Source organism: Pogoniulus pusillus, chromosome 25 (genome assembly GCF_015220805.1).
Source record: "Pogoniulus pusillus isolate bPogPus1 chromosome 25, bPogPus1.pri, whole genome shotgun sequence".
Classification (NCBI taxonomy): Eukaryota; Metazoa; Chordata; class Aves; order Piciformes; family Lybiidae; genus Pogoniulus; species Pogoniulus pusillus.
Genome location: NC_087288.1, coordinates 15,243,503 through 15,266,440, shown reverse-complemented (window position 1 = coordinate 15,266,440; position 22,938 = coordinate 15,243,503). Strand labels below are relative to the sequence as shown.

Below are 22,938 nucleotides of genomic sequence, written 5' to 3'. Positions count from 1 at the left end.
GCTACTTGATCACTTGTGACCTCGCTATTGATGTGCTGTCACACTGAACTTGAAGCTGGGCAGGAGTAACAAACTGCACCAGTAGAGGCTGGGAGGTGATCTGCTGGAGAGCAGCCCTGTGGAGAGGGACCTGAGGGTCCTGGTGGCTAACAAGTTCCCCAGGGCACAGCAATGTGCCCTTGTGGCCAAGAAGGCCAATGGGGTCCTGGGGTGTCTTAGGAGGAGTGTGTCCAGCAGATCAAGGGAGGTTCTCCTCCCCTTCTATTCTGCCCTGCTGAGACCTCATCTTGAATACTGTGTTCAGTTTTGGGCTCCCCAGTCGAAGAGGGACAGAGATCTGCTGGAGAGGGTCCAGCAGAGGGCTACGAGGATGATGAGGGGACTGGAGGGCATGGCTGATGAGGAGAGGCTGAGGGACCAGGGGCTGTTTAGTTTGGAGAAGAGAAGACTTGGAGGGGATTTGATAAATATTTCTAAGTATCTGAAGGTTGCCAGGAGCAGGGGACAGGCTCTGCTCACTGCTCCCTTGTGGTAGGACAAGGAGCAATGGGTGTAAGTTGCAGCACAGGAGGTTCTGCCTCAATACAAGGGGGAACTTCTTTACTATAAGGGTCCCAGAGCACTGGAACAGGCTCCACGGGGAGGTTGTGGAGTCTCCTTCCCTGGAGACTCTTAAGGCCTGTCTGGATGTGTTCCTGTGTGATCTGTGTTAGATAGGATTGTCCTGCTCTGGCAGGGGGGGGGTTGGACTTGATGATCTCCTTGGTTCCCTTCCAACCCCTAACACCCTGTGAGCCTGTGATAATTGACAAGAAGATTCCTAAGGGGCTGCACAATTAAACTGAGAGATAGAAGTGTTGCCTTGCAATGTCAGCAGAAAAAATATGCCTCATCCGAGTGATGAAGCACTGCAACAGGCTGCTCAGAGAGGTGGTGGAGTCTCCTTTTCTGGAGCCTTTCAAAACCTGCCTGGATACATGCTTGTGCAACCTGCTTTTTCATGGGGGTTGTAGTAGGTGATCTCCAGAGGTCCCCTGTAACCCCTCTCATTCTGTGATCCTGTGTGACACATGCAGAGTATTGTAGTTTGCCTTTCATATAGTGACAGACTAACTCTGACACAGCAAACTGGGACCCAACACAGGGGTGTGTGCATAGGCACACCTCACCCCCACATACCTGCTGTGAGAAGTTGAAAGTGACACCATGAGTGTTAGCTGTTCTCTTTGCCTTCCTGCTGTCATTTGAGAGCTCTCTAAGTCTGGCACAAGTTTAATGCATGCCTTGCCTGTGGAAAAACCTCAAGTGATCATAGAGTTACAGAACGTTAGGGGTTGGAATGGACCTCTAGAGATAATCTTGTCCAACTGCCCTGCCAAAGCAGGATCACCTAGGGCAGGCCACACAGGAATACATTCAGATGGACTTTGAAGGAGACTCAGAATTCTCTTTCTCCTCAAGCTGAGGTGGTTATTTTATAGGCAATGATAAGATCCCCTCTTAGACGTCTCAAGACTAAACAGCCTCAGTTCTCTGTGTCTTTCTTCATAGGAAAGATGTTCAAGTCCCTTGATCATCCTCATAGCTCTTCATTGGACTCTTTTCTGGACTCTGCTATCTCTTGCATGCAAGTATTTAGCACCTGGCATCAGATGGATCAGATGCTGTACTCTTAGAATGGATGAAAAATGTACCAGGTTCTTAGATTATCTTTTGCCAAAGAAGTGTTAAATAAAATAGACCTTCCCCAACACTGATAGTGATACACATTCAGAGCCTGAGTTCTTGCAGCAGGACAGAGCAATGATTAGAAACTCATGGGCACACAAATGAAACTCTCTTTCTGAGCTCTCTGCCTTTCTAACAATTAAAGAGCTAAGGAAAAAGCAATCAAATTTATGAGGCCTGAAAAGAACACTAAAGATCATCTACCTCATAAAATGAACTTCTAAACCTGAAGTCGTATTTCTTCTTTGGTTTATCTTTGATACTCTAAATCATCCTCTGTAAAGAGCAGTGGTTGGGAAAGTAGTTGGCAGTAGGTACCACTGGAGTTCATTCTGCTTTATTTATTGAAAAATACTAAAGAGTAAAACACTAAAGCACTTCACATTAACATGGTATGAACCCACCAAGATGACTGCTTGTAACTGTCTGTGTAAAATTATGGTCAGAGTAACCACCTCTGGCTCCAGAACAAACTTTCCATGTATGTTAGAGCCAAATGCATTTGCTTACTCAGATTTTCACTTGAATGATAATCTTTTCCCCCACACTTTTATTTTTTTCATGTCTTTCATTTTTTTTCCCCTCTCCTTTTTTTTTTCTTCATATACATGAAAACCTCTGAAGGAGAGGGGTGGAAACAAAGCACCAAATACCTGTCTTCTTAGGAGATGAAATATCACAACCATGAAGAATCCAGACAAGCCTCACTGTACAGTTCATTCCTCTTCTCCACTGACATCAGTAGCTTGTGAATACACACATAATTACACAGTATAGATCAAATCCTAGGAGAGATATCATTCCTCCCAGAAAACTCTTTTCCAATGCCAAGACCTCAGTCCTCCAATACTGGGATTGGAATGACTAAATGTTGGTATGCACTCCCACTGCAGTGAGTTTTACACCATTAGGCTTTGCAGTGGTGTGCTGAGCTGCTGGTAGCCAGGACAGAGCTGCTCACTGGAGGCCAAATTCTCAGTTCTTACCTTCTGGTGAGTTACATGAATATTATTGTTTATAATACTAAATAACTCACAGGTAAGTGTGCAACTTATTGTGTAGTGAGAGCAAAGCTTTTACATTGTGACTGTAGCTCTGCTCTTCATCCCTTGCCAAAGGACATCATTAGGAAGGCTGCAAATTTTGAATTCCTGGCCATTTTTCTCTAGGAGCACAGCCATGCCTTGGGCTGGGATACTGTTACCTTCATATCTTGGCAAATTTCCAGAGGGTCTGAATTTGTTGGCCCTTAAAGACTGACTCATAGCAAAGGTCTGGTTTATTCACGCAGAAAGCAACGGGGGAGCTTTGGGAAGCTGAGAGCTGCTGCCTGAGGCAGCAGAGTGGTGGATCCCTAAAAAAAGGAGCTTCCCAATCTTACTGGGATTTGGATAGAGTTGGAATCTGCTGCCACTGTGGAAGCAAGATGCTATCAGCAGCTGGTCTTGCTTGTCTGCATCTTGCCTTATTCGCTCATGCCTGCAAGACAGCAGCTTTTGCCAGCTTCAGAAGCACAGCTGCTCCTTCCCTCTCATTTTGTTCCCTGCACAGAGCTTCCAAGTCATAGAGCTGAGACAATGGTGGGTAGCTCTGAAGGGTATATGAAATTCCTGTTTGAGACAGGGTGCAATTCTTCTCCTACATCCCACATTTACTGTGATAACCACTGTGAGAGTGAAACTGGGTGGTCTCTCCCTAGTACATAGGCTCATTTTATTGGTTTACTTGTCCATTCCTAAAAACTTTGCAGCTGGTCCTCAAATTTTTGGAAATGATATTATAAATACTAGAAATAACTGAGTCCTCAGGCTCTTGCAGCTTTTTCATTGTAATAGGATTTGTTTTTAAACCCATCATCTCCTTGCTTATTTATTTGACCACTGATTGAAAGGAGGCTCCAGAATATATAAAATAGAATCAAACAGGTTGGAAGAGACCTCCAAGATCATCCAGGCCAACCTAGCACCCAGCCCTAGCCAGTCAACCAGACCATGGCACTAAGTACTTCAGCCAGGCTTCTCTTGAACACCTTCAGGGATGGTGACTCCACCACCTCCCTGGGCAGCCCATTCCAATGCCAATCACTCTCTCTGCTAACAACTTCCTCCTAACATCCAGCCTAGACCTCCCCCGGCACAACTTAAGACTGTGTCCTCTTGTTCTGTTGCTGCTTGCCTGGCAGAAGAGACCAACTCCCACCTGGCTGCAACCTCCCTTCAGGTAGTTGTGGACAGCAATGAGGTCTGCCCTGAGCCTCCTCTTCTTCAGCCTAAACAATCCCCAGCTCCCTCAGCCTCTCCTCACAGGGCTGTGTTCCAAGCCCCTCACCAGCTTTGTCGCCCTTCTCTGGACAGGTTCCAGCACCTCAACATCTCTCTTGAATTGAGGAGCTCAGAACTGGGCACAGCACTCAAGGTGAGGTCTGACCAGTGCTGAGTACAGGGCAAGAATAACCTCCCTTGTCCTACTGGCCACATTGTTCCTGATGCCATTGGCTCTCTTGGCCAGCTGGGCACACTGCTGGCTCATGTTCAACCTACTATCTATCAGCTATGAGATGCCCCACGCTTTAACGCTCTGAAGGACCTCTCCAGAATCACTAGGGTTCACCAACTGCAGCTACTTTTGGATCCCTGATTCAATTTTTCCTCTGGCTTGGGCATTTTTGGTGAATATATGTCCAAGCATGGTGAGAAGAACAAGCAGTTCTGACAGCCCTTATGTTAGACCCAGCGGGAAGTTCTTTTCTTGCAAGCCTTTGCAAACCTCCAAGCTGACACAGAAGAGTTCATGCCTTAGAGCCTTCCAGGGTTTAAGCACAGACTTCTCTATTTGCAAAAAGCCAGGGCAGACATTGTTTGGATTTCATTAGAAACTCATCAGACATGCTGGATCTGAAACCATTGCTGCCCTTGGCCAGCTGGAAAATACCCGCTTGTTGCAAGGAAACTCTAACCCACTAATTACCCTAAAAAAATACATGTAGGAACTTTCTTGACCCATTTTTTCCCCCTCTCTGTTCCCTTTTTTTTTTTTCCCTGTCTCCTTGAAGACATGGATCAATTACTTTCTTAGAAAAGTTTAGTTGATTTTGATGACATCTGTTTGGAGGTTTAACTATCACAAAAAAAGTATAGTGCTAAGTCATGCAGCATACCCACCACAAATTAACATGAAAATGCCCTTCTGAGTCTTTCTAGCAAGGAGGAGAATGTGAGTTTCATATTAAAAAAAACCCCAAGAAGCAACCAAATTTTTCTTCCTTTCAAAAATCTGAACATGAGGGAAACTTTTAGAACCCAAACCATTCGATTGAGCTGCATTATCCACGATTTCTCATTTTCACATGCATCTGCACTTTTGGTTTCCAGCTGGGACATAAACCAAAGGAAGCCAAAATACCTAGACAGGAACAGATAAAAGCCAAAATACTGAGACAGGAACTGAGAAATGCCAAAATGTTAACCAGAAACAGGAAGTATTGGACATGTCACAAGACAGCCTCCATATTCTTCTGAGATCTCCAGCCAGGGGTGCTGACTGAAGGGGTTCAAATTGTTTGGACAAGCTTTGAATAATTAGCTACATCTTTAGGTATGTAGTTGAAGCAAACTCATAGTCTGAGTCTCTCACAACTTGCCTGTCACTTAATAAAAGGCCATTTCTCAGATATTAAGGCTTACTCTAATTGGGGAAAAAATGCAGTTAAAATGTTGCAGAATAGCTTAATACTACATTCTCTTTACATTCCTTGTAGGGTATTGGAGGAATCTCATTTGTTCAAAGAGCAGTTACAGTATCACAGTATCATCAGGGTTGGAAGAGACCTCACAGATCATCAAGTCCAACCCTTTACCAAGTTAATTCAGTAACTCTATTTGTTGTGCATTTATTGCTTGGATGTTTTGTTGGAGCTGAGTTTTAACAGCTAAGATGTTAAAGAATAGCTTAATACTACATTCTCTTTGCATTCCTTGTAGGGTATTGAGGAATCTGATTTGTCCAAAGAGCAATTATTTTAGTAACTCTAGTTTGTTGTGCATTTATTGTTTGGATATTTTGATGATGTCTTTAGTTTGGAGCTGACTTTTAACAGCTAAGATGTTAAAGAATAGCTTAATGCTACATTCTCTACTTTCTATGTAGAGTATTAGAGGAAGCTGATTTGTCCAAAGAGCAATTAATTCAGTAATTCTAGTTCGTTGTGCATTAATTGTTTGGATATTTTGATGGTTTCTTTAGTTTGGAGCTGACTTTTAACAGCTGAGATGATAAATAATAGCTTGATACTGTATTCTCTACCTTTCTTGTAGAGTATTGAGGAAGCTGATTTGTCCAAAGAGCAATTATTTTAGTAACTCTAGTTTGTTGTGCATTTATTGTTTGGATATTTTGATGATATCTTTAGTTTGGAGCTGACTTTTAACACCTAAGATGTTAAAGAATAGCTGAATGCTACATTCTCTACCTTCTTTGTAGAGTATTAGAGGAAGCTGATTTGTCCAAAGAGCAATTAATTTAGTAACTCTAGTTTGTTGTGCATTTATTGTTTGGATATTTTGATGATGTCTTTAGTTTGGAGCTGACTTTTAACACCTAAGATGTTAAAGAATAGCTTAATGCTACATTCTCTACTTTCTATGTAGAGTATTAGAGGAAGCTGATTTGTCCAAAGAGCAATTAATTCAGTAATTCTAGTTCGTTGTGCATTAATTGTTTGGATATTTTGATGGTTTCTTTAGTTTGGAGCTGACTTTTAACAGCTGAGATGATAAATAATAGCTTGATACTGTATTCTCTACCTTTCTTGTAGAGTATTGAGGAAGCTGATTTGTCCAAAGAGCAATTATTTTAGTAACTCTAGTTTGTTGTGCATTTATTGTTTGGATATTTTGATGATATCTTTAGTTTGGAGCTGACTTTTAACACCTAAGATGTTAAAGAATAGCTGAATGCTACATTCTCTACCTTCTTTGTAGAGTATTAGAGGAAGCTGATTTGTCCAAAGAGCAATTAATTTAGTAACTCTAGTTTGTTGTGCATTTATTGTTTGGATATTTTGATGATGTCTTTAGTTTGGAGCTGACTTTTAACAGCTAAGATGTTAAAGAATAGCTTAATACTACATTCTCTACCTTCTTTGTAGAGTATTAGAGGAAGCTGATTTGTCCAAAGAGCAATTAATTTAGTAATTCTAGTTTGTTGTGCATTAATTGTTTGGATTTTTTTGATGGTTTCTTTAGTTTGGAGCTGACTTTTAACAGCTGAGATGATAAATAATAGCTTGATACTGTATTCTCTACCTTTCTTGTAGAGTATTGAGGAAGCTGATTTGTCCAAAGAGCAATTATTTTAGTAACTCTAGTTTGTTGTGCATTTATTGTTTGGATATTTTGATGATATCTTTAGTTTGGAGCTGACTTTTAACACCTAAGATGTTAAAGAATAGCTTAATGGTACATTCTCTACCTTCTTTGTAGAGTATTAGAGGAAGCTGATTTGTCCAAAGAGCAATTAATTCAGTAATTCTAGTTTGTTGTGTATTTATTCTTTGGATATTCTGATGATGTCTTTAGTTTGGAGCTGACTTTTAACAGCTAAGATGTTAAAGAAGAGCTTAATACTACATTCTCTATCCTCCTTGTAGGGTACTGAGGAAGCTGATTTGTCCAAAGACCAATTAATTCAGTAATTCTAGTTCGTTGTTCATTTATTGTTTGGATTTTTTTGATGGTTTCTTTAGTTTGGAGCTGACTTTTAACACCTAAGATGTTAAAGAATAGCTTAATGCTACATTCTCTACCTTCCTTGTAGAGTATTAGAGGAAGCTGATTTGTCCAAAGAGCAATTAATTCAGTAACTCTAGTTTGTTGTGCATTTATTGTTTGGATATTTTGATGATTTCTTCAGTTTGGAGCTGACTTTTAACACCTAAGATGTTAAAGAACAGCTTAATACTACATTCTCTACCTTCCTTGTAGAGTCTTGGAGAAAGCTGATTTGTCCAAAGAGCAATTAATTCATTAATTCTAGTGTGTTGTGCATTTATTGTTTGGATATTTTGGTGGTTTCTTTAGTTTGGAGCTGACTTCTAACAAGGAAGCAGAAGCAATGAGAGTTCAAAGAGAACCAGTTCACTGGACAAGAACAGCTGATCACTTTCCTCCTGCTCTCACTGTCACCTACCATCATACACTTGACCAGTTGATAGGTCAGCACAATTCATAGAATAGAATCATAGAATCAACCAGGTTGGAAGAGACCTCCAAGATCATCCAGTCCAACCTATCACCCAGCCCTATCCAGTCAACTAGACCATGGCACTACGGTATAGTGTCTGCTCACTTGATATTTGCTGCCTGCACAGAATCTAGTACTGTTTAGGATCAGCAAATAAGATCCCTGTCTGTTATTTGCTATTATTACTACTAGTGTTATATTTGACAATGTCTGTCTTGAAAAGAAAAGCCCCACTCCATCCCTAAACTTATCCTGTGATCCAAATGAAATGGGAAGAATGATGTAAATTGTACTTCTGCATTGAAAAGGATAGAATCATAGAATCAACCAAGTTGGAAGAGACCTCCAAAATCATCCAGTCCAACCTAGCACCCAGCCCTATCCAATCAACCAGACCATGGCACTAAGTGCCTCAGCCAGTCTCCTCTTGAACCACCTCCAAGGATGGTGACTCCACCACCTCCCTGGGCAGCCCATTCCAATGCCAATCACTCTCTCTGCCAACAACTTCCACCTAACATCCAGCGTATGCTTCCTCTGGCACAACTTGAGACTGTGTCCCCTTGTTCTATCGCTGGTTGCCTGGGAGAAGAGACCAACCCCACCTGGCTACAGCCTCCCTTCAGGTAGTTGTAGACAGCAATGAGGTCACCTCTGAGCCTCATCTTCTCCAGGCTGCACACCCCCAGCTCCCTCATTCTCTCCTCATAGGGCTTGCAGTCAAATGTCACCTGTGAGCTGCTGCACCATCAACGAAACAACAGACATCCAGGAGTATGGCATTGAAGTCTCCCCAGACACACCTGCAGAACAAGAGTGCAACCAAAGGCAGCAGTAGTACCAGATGTCTTCTGTAGCCTGAGCCTGCAAGGTGCAGTGGAGAGCCCCACCTTAGTGATGTGCATTAGTCTCCCCTTTTCTGAGACAAAGGATAAGGCTTACACCAAACCCCACCACACCTCCTGGCTGGAGCTTTAGTATAGTCATAGTGCAACTATTCTGCCTCACCTCTAACGGGGTCAAGTTTTCCAGAGCACTGCATCCCCTGCCACTGAGAACCTATGATGAGCTCCTGTGTTCACCAGGAGCTCAGACACTAACCTACTGCCTCAAACCCACGAAGATCTTAAGAGGAGAAACAACTTTGGCAAGACCAAGCTTTAGTTGTGCTGAGTTTCTGGTGACTGAAGTATTTTTCAATGCATATGGAAAGAATCACATTTGGAAATTCACTTTTCTAATAGCTCTTTCACCAGAAAAGGAACCACAGAAAATACTGCTTCATGTTTCTGTACTCTGATAAAACACAGGAAAGTTATGATGCTTACTTAGCTTAGCATCCATCAGCCCTTTCTTTTTCCACCCTTTGAAACTTTGATTGTAATTGAATGTAACCAATGTCATTATAATGGGCCAATGTTGATAAGATGAAAAAGGGTTTTAAAAGAACTCATCTTCTCCAGTAAATTAAAATCTTTAGATAACATACCACTTCAAATGACAAAAATAAACATACCACAATCACTGCAGTAACAAAATGATCAGCTTGAGAACACATTTGGAAGAGAGTTGAGGGGTAAGAGGGCAAAGGAAACAGCTGGTGGAGTGGTTTTCCTTAAAAACACCTATGCTGTTACTACTGGAAAATACATTTCCTTTGTGTGTCTCCAATTTACCAGCCAGAGATGGTAAAGGAATTTGATCATGGTCAGGTTTGGATCAAACCTTATTTACAGGTTAGACACTTGTCATGTTAAAGTTTTGTGAGATGAAATGAGCAGATCGTGGTTATGAACATGAAAAATCTGAAAATAGAATCACAGAATCAACCAGGTTGGAAAAGACCTCCAAGATCATCCAGTCCAACCTAGCACCCAGCCCTAGACAACCAACCAGACCATGGCACTAAGTGCCTCAGCCAGGCTTTGCTTGAACACCTCCAGGGACGGTGACTCCTCCACCTCCCTGGGCAGCCCACTCCAATGCCAATCACTCTCTCTGCCAACAACTTCCTCCTAACATCCAACCTAGACCTCCCCTGATTGCACAACTTGAGACTGTGTCCCCTTGTTCTGTTGCTGGTTGCCTGGCAGAAGAGACCAACTCCCACCTGGCTACAACCTCCCTTCAGGTAGTTGTAGACAGCAATGAGGTCTGCCCTGAGCCTCCTCTTCTGCAGGCTGCACACCCCCAGCTCCCTCAGCCCTTCCTCACAGGGCTGTGCTCCAGCCTCTTCACCAGCCTTGGTGCCCTTCTCTGCACACGTTCAAGCACCTCAACATCTTTCTTAAATCAATACATGTTCTGCCTGCGCCAAGGTCCAGTTTGCTCAGATGAATGCCATTTGCACTGTGGGCCTTTGAAGAATTCCTGAGTGAATCCTCAATCCTGGTGTGTCCACCAGTGAAAAGACTGTGAACCTAGAAAATGTCAGTTCCCAGCGCCAGATAGTTCACTTCCCACAGCTACGCCTGCTCTCCAAAACCCAGCAGTGTCTTTGAACAGCTGACAGCGTTTTAAATGGTGCATCTGGTGAAGCAAAGCCACCAGAAAACATCTGTTTTTGTTGTTGAAGAAAAACAACCACCACAAAGCTGTAAGCTGAGCAGAGAGGAGCTGATGTTCTGCTTGTTGCACAACTCTGTTGATGGGAGTGGATCTCTGATGGGTGGATCCGAGCATTGCTGCTACGTGCTGTAAATGCACGGCTGCTGCTGAGGAGGCTGAGCCAGTTCTCATGGCTGGAGTCATGAAGAGTGAGGAGCAAGGCTGGTGGAAGCCCAGCAAGCAGAATGAGCCTTCCAGCACAGGTGTGACTGCTTTGTGTGGTTCGTCACTCTAAGAGAAGAGGTGCCTGGACTCATCTGTGCTGTGAATGAGAACCCTCAGAAAGGTAGAGGCAGCATATTGGCTGCAGGGCTCCCATCCTGGGAGGCTTATGGAGAAAAAGCAAGACCAGAATGGCTTCAGCATCTGGGTGTTCAAGTCAGACTCTGAACTTCAGAGTGTAACCAGCTACTCACTCCTCCAGCTTCACTTCCATAGCCTCCTCTCTCCATCACCTGTGAAACTTTTAAAGGAAAGTTGGAAAGAGATATTGTGATATCCTTCCCAGCATCTCAACTGGGATTTAAGAGATTGCCTGAATTTTTCAGCAAAAATCTGTAGAGATGCCAGCAGATCTCCTACCATTCCCAAAACGTCTCCAAGACAGAGTTCTTGAGGTGCCGATGCTGATCTTTCCACTCCAATTAAATGAGAGCCATTGCCGAATTCAGAATCTTAGAAACATAGAATCCACCAGGTTGGAAGAGACCTCCAAGATCATCCAGCCCAACCTAGCACCCAGCCCTAGCCAGTCAACTAGACCATGGCACTAAGTGCCTCAGCCAGGCTTGGCTTGAACACCTCCAGGGACGGAGATTCCACTACCTCCCTGGGCAGCCCATTCCAATGCCAATCACTCTCTCTGCCAACAACTTCCTCCTAACATCCAGCCTAGACCTACCCCGGTACAACTTGAGACTGTGTCCCCTTGTTCTGTTGCTGGTTGCCTGGAAGAAGAGACCAACCCCACCTGGCTACAACCTCCCTTCAGGTAGGTGTAGACAGCAATGAGGTCACCCCTGAGTCTCCTCTTCTCCAGGCTGTACATCCCCAGCTCCCTCAGTCTCTCCTCATAGGGTTTGTATTCCAGGCCCCTCACCAGCTTTGTTGCCCTTCTCTGGACACCTTCCAGCACCTCAACATCTCTCTTGAATTGAGGGGCCCAAAACTGTGCACAGCACTCAAGGTGTGGCCTGACCAGTGCTGAGTACAGGGGTAGAATAACCTCCCTTGTCCTACTGGCCACACTGTTCCTGATCCAGGCCAGGATGCCATTGGCTCTCTTGGCCAGCTGGGCACACTGCTGGCTCATCTTCAGCCTACTGTCTACCAGCACCCCCAGATCCCTTTCTTCCTGGCTGCTCTCCAGCCACTCTGTCCCCAGCCTCCATCTGGGAGACTGGAAAGACGGACTTGTGAATCAGCGTTGCTCAAGGAATCAGGTTATGAGGATGAGATGCAGCTGATGAGGAGGTGCACAGAGCCAACAAGATGTTGTGTTATTTCATTTGCACAAGTGCTTTTGAAGCATGAATTTGCACGTTTGCTTTTGAAGCAAAGAGTGGTTAAAAGAGAAGTCACTAAGGTGACAATGAAGCTGGGAGAAGTATTTGTCTAGGTGATGTTGAAATAATGTTTCTATCTCAGCTCAGCTTTGGATAGATCACAGCCTCTCCAAGTTGCTGATTCAGAAGAGAAGATGGCTGGTCTTTTTCTTCAGCAAAGTAAATAAATAGAGCTTTCAAAAATAAATAAATAACTGAAAAGCTCCCTTCTGCTTTCCAGCAGCTCTGCAGGGCTCCTGGGGTTATGGAGATGTTAATTCGAGTGACTGAGAAAACATGATCCAGTTCACTGACAGGCTTTAAAAACAGGCTTGTTTTTGTTCAGTGCAATGGAAACAAAGGCTGAGATGAAAGATTCAAAATAGAAGAGAACAGCCTCTTCTTAAACCATATGATGGTTTGGGTGTTACCTGCCCCACTCCCCCCAACTTTGGAAAATCACCCAGATTAGGCTATCTGGGAATTGAATGAAGCTTTATATTTACAGCTTAGCACAATGTACAAGCAGAGATTTACAGTATAGACAGAAATATACAAGTTAAAAAGTAATACAGAAACACAACAGCCCTCCCAGAAACCTGAGTCCCCAGGAGGGGCTCTCAATCATAGATTCATAGAATCATAGAATCAAGCAGGTTGGAAGAGACCTCCAAGATCATCCACTCCAACCTAGCACCCAGCCCTAGCCAGTCAACTAGACCATGGCACTAAGTGCCTCAGCCAGGCTTTGCTTCAACACCTCCAGGGATGGTGCCTCCATCACCTCCCTGGGCAGCCCATTCCAATGCCAATCACTCTCTCTGCCAACAACTTCCTCCTAACATCCAGCCTATACCTACCCTGGCACAACTTGAGACTGTGTCCCCTTGTTCTGTTGCTGGTTGCCTGGGAGAAGAGGCCAACCCCCACCTGGCTACAACCTCCCTTCAGGTAGTTGTAGACAGCAATGAGGTCACCCCTGAACCTTCTCTTCTCCCAATCATCCTTCCACCTTCTCCCCACCCCTCCACCTTATGCCAGACTTTGCCTTCCACTCAAGGCAGTTTGGAGGGTCAGCCAGGGGGAGTTAGGAAGCAGAAGGCTTAGTCACACAGACAGCAGGTTAGGTTAGAGAGAAGTTCATGCAGCCCCAAGAGACAGCAAGTGACTCTCTTGTCTATATTCATGTTCTTGTTCTTACACATCTCAGCAAGCCTACGAGCGCAGCAGCCATCACCATTGTTCCCTTTTCACAGCCTGTCATCTACTTCTTCTCACCAAAACATCCCAGCCAGGCTCAAACTAGCAGAAATCAGTATAAATTGTCTGTGTGTCATGGCAGTGAACATGTTTCTCTTTTTAATCCATATTTTTTTCTTTCAGGAACTACGTAACCACAGAGTTCCTGTTTACTGTATTTCTTCAGGGTAAAGTTTTCTGTGGTAAGAGACACCTAAGACCATTAGGCACGCACCCTACAGATCTAAAGAAAGTCTATTTACCAGAGCTTCCAGGAAAAATATTGACAGGGCAGTAAAAATACTTTCCTTGATTACTCAGGCTCGTATTTTAAACCTAAAATTACAGGAACTTTTCTCTTTCACCAGTTTATTTTTAGCATCTTCCCCCCCACACCCCATCCCCCCCCTCCTCCTTCTTTTTCTTTTCTATTTTTGTGGTGAGGGGTTGGGGTTTTTTTTTTTGCTCACCTTTTAAAGCATTGCAAGTTTCCAGTGATTTTGTAAACCATGGTTGAATGCAGTAAACGTTTCTAATGCACCTCATGGCCTTTCCACAGGGTTTTCACTGAGTTGGTAGTAAATGATCCATAGAAGGTAAATTTACTTTGCTTCAGGAACTGAGAGATGAAGCTAGAGAGGGTTTCAAAGAAGCCAGCCTCTCCTGCCATCTGTTTTTAAATAACATGCTAGTAGTGATATCTGTGTAATGAAGCTAAGCTGTCTACATATTTATGCAGTGCATATTACTGCAAAATCTGAGCACCAGGCAAACGCTGATGAATTATCCTGGAAAACCTTCAGGAAGAAAAATATTTCCTTTTTAAAGCTATCGAGGTGCACAGATAAGTTAAAATGAATTGCCTTTGGTAGAAAAGGGAAGGTATCCCAGGAAGAGTTCAAGGATGTTGCTAAGTCTTGTAGGGAAAAAAAATTAGAGAGGCTAAAGCCCCTTTAGAACTTAGGCTGGCTCTGCTGTTAAGGAGGATAAAAAAATGTTTCTATAAATATATTAATGGCAAGAGAAGGGGCTGGGGACAGATTGGCTGAGAGCAGCCAGGCAGAGAGGGACCTGGGGGTACTGGTAGATAGTAGCTGAAGATGAGCCAGCAGTGTGCCCAGGTGGCCAAGACAGCCAATGGCATCCTGGCCTGCATCAGGAACAGCGTGGCCAGCAGGACAAGGGAGGTTATTCTGCCCCTGTACTCAGCACTGCTCAGGCCACACCTTGAGTGTTGTGTCCAGTTCTGGGCTCCTCCATTCAAGAAAGATGTTGAGGTGCTGGAAGGTGTCCAGAGAAGGGCAACAAAGCTGGTGAGGGGCCTGGAACACAAACCCTGTGAGGAGAGGCTGAGGGAGCTGGGGGTGTTTAGCCTGGAGAAGAGGAGGCTCAGGGGTGACCTCATTGCTGTCTACAACCACCTGAAGGGACATTGCAGCCAGGTGGGGGTTGGTCTCTTCTCCCAGGCAACCAGCAACAAGGGGACACAGTCTCAAGTTGTGCCAGAGAAGGTATAGGCTTGATATTAGAAGAAAGTCCTTCCCAGAGAGAGTGATTGGCATTGGAATGGGCTGCCCAAGGAGGTGGTGGAGTCACTGTCCCTGGAGGTGTTGAAGCAAAGCCTGGCTGAGGCACTTAGTGCCATGGTCTGGTTGACTGGCTAGGGCTGGGTGCTAGGTTGGACTGGCTGATCTTGGAGGTCTCTTCCAACCTGTTTGGTTCTATCATTTTATAAATGTTGTACTGTTTGCTTTTTATGGACACAGGATCCTTTGTTCTGAGACAGAAGAGGAACTCTAAACTTCTGGACCTCTATTTCACTGCAGAGGTAGGCAAACGCCTTGAGTTGCCATCTCGCACACGCATATGGATATCAAAGGTCAGTAGCTCAGGTGTGCTTCTGCTCAGCTCAAATACTATAGAGTCTGAATGCCCTGTCCCTTGAGACAGAAAATGGGTCTGATTTCTTCAGGCAGTTGTATGGTCTCTGAACCTTAAGATCTACCTTTCTCAAGGGAGAGCTGTATAGAAAGCTACAAAATACAGCAATGTTTCAGAGTAAAATGCAGAGCAAAACTTTGAAGTCCACCAGGAGAAAAAACTACCACTTTCAAAATGAACAGGGCTGGTACCAGCCTTGGCTTTATCTGTTCAGCACTGCCTCTGGGTCTTGCAGAGGAAGTTATTTAAAGTTGGATCTCCAATCTGGCTCAGTAGTTTTTTATTCCCAGGAAAATGACCTACTGCTTCAATAAGGTAAAATTTTGGCATCTTGTTCAGGACCTTTCAAGGTTTTGAAGTGTTCTGTTTATTTGTTTTCAAGCCTCTACATGGATTGATGAACATAAGAAAGACACTGCCACCCATCTCAGCAGCTCATCTTATTTCTAGATTAACTGTCTGCCAGGAGCTACTGCTGCTTCTGATCAAACTCTCCCTCTAACTTCCCAGTTAATATTTATCATCAAATAATCTCCCTTCCCATATTTCATAACTGACACAGATTAGATAACTGTGATGTGATCTTAAAAGAGAGAGAATCACAGAATCATAGAATCAACCAGGTTGGAAGAGACCTCCAACATCATCCAATCCAACCTAACACCTAGCCCTTGCCAATCAACCAGACCATGGCACTAAGTGCCTCAGCCAGGCTTTTCTTGAAGACCTCCAGGGACGGTGCCTCAACCACCTCCCTGGGCAGCCCATTCCAATGCCAATCACTCTCTCTGCCAATAACTTTCTCCTAACATCTAGCCTATACTTCCCCTGGCACTTGAGACTCTGTCCCCTTGTCCTCTTGCTGGTTGCTTGGAAGAAGAGACTGACCCCCACCTGGCTACAGCCTCCCTTTAGGTAGTTGTAGACAGCAATGAGGTCACCCCTGAGCCTCCTCTTCTGCAGGCTGCACACCCCCAGCTCCCTCAGCCTCTCCTCACAAGGTTTGTGTTCCAGGCACCTCACCAGCTTTGTCACCCTTTTACTAGAGGTATTTGTCCTAGTATGTATGTGTGGGTCTATACATACACACACATACACACATTACCTATGGTAACTGTGATTTGTGTGATTGTCTGTGAGGGCTGGAACATGTAAGAAATTAACTTTCTGTGTGTCTGTAACTGCAAACAGGTTCAAGAAGAGCAAGAGAAATGTCAGAAACCTACTTAAAGCTACTAGGTGAAGTGGTGCTCAAAGGGGAGTGTGATTTGAACACAAGTGGTTATTAAATGTTTGAGTTTCGTATTCTAAGAATGGTGAGCAAGTAGGAAAAGAGCTGCAAACACAGGGACACAAGAGTTGCATGAGAGATAGCAATTTAAGACTCAGGTTGGCAGGGTGCTGAGTCAACTACCTGAAAGGAGGCTGTAGCCAGGTAGGGGTTGATCTCTTCTGCCAGGCAACCAACACAGAACAAGGGGACACAGTTTCAAGTTGTGCTGGGGGATGTCTAGGCTGGATGTTAGGAGGAAGTTGTTGGCAGAGAGAGTGATTGGCACTGGAATGGGCTGCCCAGGGAGGTGGTGGAGTCACCATCCCTGAAGGTGTTGAAGCAAAGCCTGGATGAGGCACTTAGTGCCATGGTCTGGTTGACTGGCTAGGGCTGGGTGCTAGGTTGGACTGGATGATCTTGGAGGTCTCTTGCAACCTGACTGATTCTATGATTCCATGATTCTATGATCTCATTTAAACTATATTATCACCTAGAGAGGTTGCACCAGATGATCTCTGGGGTCTTGTCCAACCTGGCACTCTATGATTCAAGCAGGTGTTGCAAAAAGACACTTGCAAACCAAACTGATGGAAAGGAGAAGGGGGGGACTCTAGTTGTTAGGGAGAAGGTTTAGATAATATGAAGTCTCCAAACCAGAAGTCAGCCAGGTACATAATTCACACACCTATTAAACAACTGTCCACTAAGAACAAAACATGGAAAATGAGGGAGAAAAAGATTTTCAACAGAAATTGAATGAGTAGTCAGGGGTGACCTCATTGCTGTCTACAACTACCTGAAGGGACATTGTAGCCAGGTGGGGTTGGTCTCTTCTGCCAGGCAACCAGCAACAGAACAAGGGGACACAGTCTCAAGTTGTGCCAGGGGAGGCATAGGCTGGATGTTAGGAGGAAGTTCTCAGAGAGAGTGATTGGCATTGGAATGGGCTGCCCAGGGAGGTGGTGGAGTCACCATCCCTGGTGGTGTTCAAGCACAGCCTGGCTGAGGCACTTAGTGCCATGGTCTGGTTGACTGGCTAGGGCTGGGTGCTAGGTTGGCCTGGATGATCTTGGAGGTCTCTTCCAGCCTGGCTGATTCTATGAAGACAGAAATGCATTTCCACTGCATAATGGGAATAGAGCTGAGTGAACTAAACTAGGCCATCCTGTCCTATCTGCAGTCTTCCTGCAGAAAGGGTACATTTAGACATGAGAAACAATTCATTTTAAGGAGGGTTGCATGGGAAACCCAGCGATGCCTCACTTAATTTTGAAGACATTTCACTCTGTGAGTGCCCACGACCTCTCTGTGGGATCATGCTAACATTATTATTTGCTTTCAATTATCTCTTCCCAGATAGGTCTCTTTATTTTTGATAAGGGAGGAAGAAATGATCATAGATAGTCACATAGTTCCTGGAGTATCTTGGAATTAGGACAAACACAGACACGTAGTGCCAGGAAAGTCAGTCATAGGCTGAGCTGTGGATGAATACAATTAGACACAAGGTCTCATCTCACAAAAATGTTAACAGAAGGTGGCTATAATGGAAAACAAATGGTATCCCTGAAAGAAAAATAACTCTTGCTAAAGCCTGCTGGGAATTCTGAGTTCATACACAGGCATGCTTCACTGCCTCGCAGTTCATATGATACATTTATATCCAGAAACCCTAGGCCTTCCTTGCACATCTGGTGAAGAAGCAAGAATCAAATACTTTATTTTCCCTGGTTCAGTTGAGAATATGTCACCAAAAATAAAGAGCACAGCAACCTCAGGTCTTGAAATGGGAAATTTTCCATGGGACCAATCCCATTCTGATCCTGACTGTCCAATAGCTTCTCATATAAGCTGGGAGGGAAAAAAAATGACCATCAGAAAATGTTTCTACAATGAGCACAGTGTGTTTCCTGCCTCGTGAGTCAGTGCTCAACAAGGGAGGAATAGACATATGTCTTCCCAGTGAAGGTATACGGACCCAGCAGTGTGCATACATTTGCAGCTAACAGGCTGGATTAGGTCTGACTCAGTACTGCACCTTCAAGACCTATGCTCTTGCAAAATCTTTCCAGACAAGGCTTGCCACGGGGCTAAAACACACCCTAAAGATACTCAAGCAAATAGGTTTTACTGTCCAGGGCAAACTCTGTAATTTGACTGCTATTTAAAACCAAATAGACTTGAGCTCTTCCCAGAAGACTTTATGGTGGGTATCAAAGAATGTCCAAACTAGAAGGTCAGATTCTAGCATGTTGGGAAAAAAAAACCAACAACCCAGAAGTTGTCTTTCTTTGCCTTCCCCTCCCCCCCTTAGAATATCACTTATTCTAATTCAGGTATTCAGAGTGCAACCCTCAACTCCCTCAAGCATTAGCCAGATTAAAGCTTTTGAGGAAGCAGTGTTGCTTTTCGATTACAATGCAGCCCTGCTCTTGCTATAATGAGTGTGATAGAATCATAGAATCATAGAATCAACTAGGTTGGAAGAGACCTCCAAGACCATCCAGTCCAACCTATCACCCAGCCCTAACCAATCAACTAGACCATGGCACTAAGTGCCTCATCCAGGCTTTCCTTGAAGACCCCCAGGGACGGTGCCTCCACCACCTCCCTGGGCAGCCCATTCCAATGGGAAATCACTCTCTCTGGGAAGAACTTCCTCCTAACATCCAGCCTATACCTACCCTGGCACAACTTGAGACTGTGTCCCCTTGTTCTATTGCTGGTTGCCTGGCAGAAGAGGCCACCCCCCACCTGGCTACAATGCCCCTTCAGGTAGTTGTAGACAGTAATAAGATCACCCCTGAGCCTCCTCTTCTCCAGGCTAAACAGGCCCAGCTCCCTCAACCTCTCCTCATAGGATTTGTGCTCCAGGCCCCTCACCAGCTTTGTTGCCCTTCTCTGGACACGTTCCAGCACCTCAATATCTTTCTTGAATTGAGGGGCCCAGAACCGGACACAGTACTCAAGGTGTATGGATATAAAGGTCAGGAGATAGAGATGTAGATCAAGATTTAAGCAGATACAGACATAGAACAGGTGCAAAATCTATTCCTGCTAACTTGGGGATGGCATTCAGATGCTTCACTGGGGGAAAATGATGATGTCATACAGAAGTGCTACTTTTAATTCTTCAAATGCTTATTTCTGCTAAGTTGAGGATGGCATTCAGATGCTTTAAAGGTGAAAATGATGATGTCTTACAGAAGCTCTACTACTAATTCTTCAAATACTTCAAATGCTTAAACATTTCTGCTAATTTGAGGATGGCATTCAGGTGCTTTACTGGGGGAAAATGATGATGTCTTACAGAAGTGCTACTTCTAATTCTTCAAATGCTTATATATTTCTGCTAATCTGAGGATGGCATTCAGATGCTTTATTGGGTGAAAATCACAGGCTCACAGGATGTTAGGGGCTGGTAGGGAACCAAGGAGATCATCGAGTCCAACCGCCCTGCCAGAGCAGGACAATCCTATCTAACACAGATCACATAGGAACACATCCAGACAGGCCTTAAGAGTCTCCAGAGAAGGAGACTCCACAACCTCCCCGTGGAGCCTGTTCCAGTGCTCTGTGACCCTTACAGTCAAGAAGTTTCCCCTTGTGTTGAGGCAGAACCTCCTGTGCTGCAACTTACACCCTTTGCTCCGTGTCCTATCCCAGGGAGCAGTGAGCAGAGCCTGTCCCTCACTCCTGGCAGCCTTCAGATACTTAGAAATATTTATCAAATCCCCTCCAAATCTTCTCTTCTCCAGACTGAACAGCCCCAACTCTTTCAGTCTGTGCTCACAGCAGAGCTGCTGCAGCCCTCTGAGCATCCCAGTGGCCCTTCTCTGGGCATGCTTCAGCACATCCACATCCTCCTTGTAATGGGGGCTCCAGAACTGGATGCAGCACTCCAAATTACACCTGATGTCCTGAACTATTACCCTTTTTTTTTCCCAGCAACAGATGTCATTACAGAATCTGAAGCATCTTATGGGTCGCTGCTTCCCATCTCTTTGGAGTCCGGGATTTCTCATCGAGGGTTACAGCCAAAATGGATAATATTTCATTTTAGATAAATGATGTGCTTCAGATTCTTATCTCACTGTTGTCAGACTGAAAATGGAAGGTTTGGAAAATGGTATTTCCCAGGTTTCCCACCTGACCTGCTCCTGGTTTAGGAGTGTCTAGGGAGAGAAAGCCTTAAAAATCATGACATTTTTGTGTATAAAAGCAGGGAGTTGAGATCACTACATGAAGTTTTAATGGCTTCCACTGAGTCCAAGACAGCTGGAGCTGGCAGCTAAAGCACCTGGGCTCTTAAGCATAAAGTATACACAAGAAAAAGGTCTGAAATTTGTGAAATCTAAACATTTTGCACAATGCTCTTCTTAAATAGTATACTCTAAGCTAATAGGCTGAAGATGAGCCAGCAGTGTGCCCAGGTGGCCAAGAGAGCCAATGGCATCCTGGCCTGCATCAGGAACAGTGTGGACAGTAGGACAAGGGAGGTTATTCTGTCCCTGTACTCAGCACTGGTCAGGCCACATCTTGAGTGCTGTGCCCAGTTCTGGGCTCCTCAATTGAAGAGAGATGTTGAGGTGCTGGAAGGTGTCCAGAGAAGGGCAACAAATCTGGTGAGGGGCCTGGAGCACAAACCCTATGAGAAGAGGCTGAGGGAGCTGGGGGTGTGCAGCCTGCAGAAGAGGAGGCTCAGGGGTGACCTCATTGCTGTCTACAACTACCTGAAGGGAGATTGCAGCCAGGTGGGGTTGGTCTCTTCTCCCAGGCAACCAGCAAGAGAACAAGGGGCTCCAGAACTGCACACAGTACTCCAGGTGGGGTCTGAGGAGAGCAAAGCCAAGGGGCAGAATCCCCTCCCTTGCCCTGTTGCCCACACTGCTCTTGCTGCAGCCCAGCACACTGCAGGCTCATGTTGAGCTTTTCATCAACCCAGACCCCCAGGTCCTTTTCCTCAGGGCTGCTCTCAGCCATTCCCCACCCAGCCTGGAGTTGTGCTTGGGATTGCACCGACCCAGGTGCAGGACCTTACACTTGGCCTTGTTGAATGTCACAGGGTTGGCCTGGGCTCACCTTTCCAGCCTGTCCCTTTTGGATGGATCTCTGCCCTCTAGCCAGTCGACTGTGCCACACAGCTTGGTGCCATCTGCAAACCTGCTGAGTTTGAATAGAAGAGAAGGAAAGCAGAGCAGATTGTTCGGAGCATCCCTTACCCTTCGGATGTCTGACTTTGAAATTTGGAGTCTTTTTCTTTCTCTCTTTCTTTCTCCTGTATGAAATGATATCATACTTCCATGCAGATGGTTGATGGCAAATGTGCATACACAAAAAAGATAAGTCTTTATGTTTCAGCAGAAGTGCATGATACATGCCTGTGTAAGTAACATTAAAAGGAGTTTCCCCAGAGCCCCCTTTTCATTCCCTACCTCCAATGCCTCTGCTTTCTCCCTGGTCTTGCCTCCCTGTTTTGAGGGTTACCTGAAGATTTATTTTCAAGAGTGAACTCATATGGTGAGTGCAAATGGAGCATTATATCTACTTTGAGAGGTATATGCTGCTCTTGATAACGTAGTATATCATGATATTACGCTCTTAGCTAAAAATATTGCTTCACTTCAGCTTCCAAAAGAGTTGAAATATAAACAGAACTAAGGAATGCAGTGAAGAATAGTTCTGATGAAAACATATTTTTGTGGGTTGTTAAAGTGATAACTCAATACCACTAGGATTTTTTTTGCAATAGTATACTGAAATGAACTCATTGCTGTCTACAACTATCTGAAAGGAGGTTGTAGCCAGGTGGGGTTGGTCTCTTCTCCCAGGCAACCAGCAACAGAACAAGGGGACACAGCCTCAAGTTGTGCTGGGGGAGGTCTAGGCTGGATGTGAGGAGGAAGTTGTTGGCAGAGAGAGTGATTGGCATTGGAATGGGCTGCCCAGGGAGGTGGTGGAGTCACCGTCCCTGGAGGTGTTGAAGCAAAGCCTGGCTGAGGCACTCAGTGCCATGGTCTGGTTGACTGGCTAGGGCTGGGTGCTAGGTTGTTCTGGATGATGTTGGAGGTCTCTTCCAACCTGGTTGATTCTATGATTCTATGAATACCTTTTATCCTCAAAATATTTGTCTTAATTAAAAACATCTTATTGTGTGCTGATGGTTCACATGAGGTTCAGTTTGTAGTCATAATGATGGCACTACCACACATACATGTGAATGTATGTTCCTTAGCAACAGAAGTACGAGGCTGCCATGAGACAATCATCACATTTGCAAACCTATTGTAGAATTATAGAATCAAGGGGAAAAAAAAATCAATCTGATTATCAAATGTCATATTCAGAGAAGGTTGTTTGAGTTCA

General features: G+C 44.6%; 1 long non-coding RNA gene across 1 annotated transcript in view; it reads right to left on the bottom strand.

Moving 5' to 3' along the window:
* The window catches only part of LOC135186438 (uncharacterized), a 55,574-nt gene that overhangs the window by 32,124 nt on the left and 512 nt on the right, over nt 1–22,938 (bottom strand). The gene's annotated exons all lie outside the window — the stretch shown is intronic.